Below are 3,004 nucleotides of genomic sequence, written 5' to 3' on the forward strand. Positions count from 1 at the left end.
CTTTTTCCAACATTTTCCTTTGTGCTATTTGAATTCCTCTTTGAAATAAGAAAAGATTTTGCGTTTAACTACCTATATATTGTTAGTCAAACGAGGGTACATCTGAATGCACGCTTAGAAAAACTGGTTCATTAAGGGTTATTTGGATAAATAAAGGACAAGCAAAGGGTTCGAAATTCTCTAAGAGTGTCCTAGTATTAGACACGCATTATGTCTGCATCACCACCTTTCCGAATCCCTCAAGTAAAACTTCCCTTATTGAGATACACACTATGGCCAAAAGTATGTGGACACCGACCATCACACCCATACGTGCTTGCTGGACATCCCATTCCGGGTTTATATCCCCCCTTTGCTGTTATAATAACTTCCTCTATTCTAGAAAGGATTTTCACTAGATTTTGGAGTGTGGCTGTGGGGATTTATGATCATTCAGCCATAAGAGCGCTACTGAGGCCTGATGTCAATTGAGGAGGCCTGGTGCACTGTCGGCGTTCCAGTTCATCCCAAACGTGTTCTGTAGGGCTGAGGTCAAGGCTCTGTGCAGGACACCCAAGTTCTTCCACTCCAGCCTTGACAAAACATGTGTTCATGGAGCTTGCTTTGTGCACAGGAGCATTGTCGTGCTGGAACAGGTTTGGGCCTCTTAGTTCCAGTGAAGAGAAATCTGAATACTACAATAAAACATTGTGTGCTTTTACTTTGTGGCAACAGTTTAGGGAAGGTTTACATAGGGTGTGATGGTCAGGTGTCCTCAAACTTTTGGCCATGTAGTGAACAATTACATCTTGCTCAATTTCACTCCCTGCTCTAACACACCTACTTTGACTCAGGAAGGGCTGTTAATTAATTAGCTGATTAGTTGAATCAGATGTGTTAGCTGCAGGGAAAACGCTAAAATGTGCAGGACAGGAGGAGGAACTTCAGGAGCAGGGAAGCAGAACAGGACACTTAAGTAAACGGCTCTGTTCATCTATTGCTTATCAGACGTGTGTAATAATAAGGTACATAAAAGTTACATGTATAAAAGTAGCAATGAGAATGCTGTAACTAAATAGTGTAAACACAGTGCTCAAAACTGAAATGGAAAAGCAAGATAATCTATGTAATGCACATGATGACACACCCCCTATATATAGATATAATTAAATACAAACTGTAATTACAACCCCGATTCCAAAAAAGGTGAGACAGAGTACAAATTGTAAATAAAAACGAAATGCAGTAATTTACAAATCTCAAAAACTGATATTGTATTCACAAAAGAACATAGACAACATATCAAATGTCGAAAGTGAGACATTTTGAAATTTCATGCCAAATATTGGCTCATTTGAAATTTCATGACAGCAACACATCTCAAAAAAGTTGGGACGGGGCAATAAGAGGCTGGAAAAGTTAAAGGTACAAAAAAGGAACAGCTGGAGGACCAAACTGCAACTCATTAGGTCAATTAGCAATAGGTCATTAACATGACGGGGTATAAAAAGAGCATCTTAGAGTGGCAGTGGCTCTCAGAAGTAAAGATGGGAAGAGGATCACCAATCCCCCTAATTCTGCGCCGACAAATAGTGGAGCAATATCAGAAAGGAGTTCGACAGTGTAAAATTGCAAAGAGTTTGAACATATCATCATCTACAGTGCATAATATCATCAAAAGATTCAGAGAATCTGGAAGAATCTCTGTGTGTAAGGGTCAAGGCCAGAAAACCATACTGGGTGCCCGTGATCTTCGGGCCCTTAGACGGCACTGCATCACATACAGCCATGCTTCTGTATTGGAAATCACAAAATGGGCTCAGGAATATTTCCAGAGAACATTATCTGTGAACACAATTCACCGTGCCATCCGCCGTTGCCAGCTAAAACTCTATAGTTCAAAGAAGAAGCCGTATCTAAACATGATCCAGAAGCGCAGACGTCTTCTCTGGGCCAAGGCTCATTTAAAATGGACTGTGGCAAAATGGAAAACCGTTCTGTGGTCAGACGAATCAAAATTTGAAGTTCTTTATGGAAATCAGGGACGCCGTGTCATTCGGACTAAAGAGGAGAAGGACGACCCAAGTTGTTATCAGCGCTCAGTTCAGAAGCCTGCATCTCTGATGGTATGGGGTTGCATTAGTGTGTGTGGCATGGGCAGCTGACACTTCTGGAAAGACACCATCAATGCTGAAAGGTATATCCAGGTTCTAGAGCAACATATGCTCCCATCCAGACGACGTCTCTTTCAGGGAAGACCTTGCATTTTCCAACATGACAATGCCAAACCACATACTGCATCAATTACGGCATCATGGCTGCATAGAAGAAGGGTCCGGGTACTGAACTGGCCAGCCTGCAGTCCAGATCTTTCACCCATAGAAAACATTTGGCGCATCATAAAACGGAAGATACGACAAAAAAGACCTAAGACAGTTGAGCAACTAGAATCCTACATTAGACAAGAATGGGTTAACATTCCTATCCCTAAACTTGAGCAACTTGTCTCCTCAGTCCCCAGACGTTTACAGACTGTTGTAAAGAGAAAAGGGGATGTCTCACAGTGGTAAACATGGCCTTGTCCCAACTTTTTTGAGATGTGTTGTTGTCATGAAATTTAAAATCACCTAATTTTTCTCTTTAAATGATATATTTTCTCAGTTTAAACATTTGATATGTCATCTATGTTCTATTCTGAATAAAATATGGAATTTTGAAACTTCCACATCATTGCATTCCATTTTTATTTACAATTTGTACTTTGTCCCAACTTTTTTGGAATCGGGGTTGTAGAAAGCTGAATGAGTGTTGTTAGTTACTGCTGTTGTTTTGACCGTAGGCATGATTTGTGATTCCTTACTAATAGTAGAATATTGGTATGATTTTGATTACAGGAAATCATCTAATCATAAATAATAACTTTTATCTGGAATAGACATCCAGTGCTACTGCAATCCCAATAAAGCTCACTGGGTGCCAGATGTGATATATAACAGCGATAGCGACTAGTCTGAGTAACTTTTCC

This window comes from Neoarius graeffei, chromosome 17, assembly GCF_027579695.1.
Source record: "Neoarius graeffei isolate fNeoGra1 chromosome 17, fNeoGra1.pri, whole genome shotgun sequence".
Classification (NCBI taxonomy): domain Eukaryota; kingdom Metazoa; phylum Chordata; class Actinopteri; order Siluriformes; family Ariidae; genus Neoarius; species Neoarius graeffei.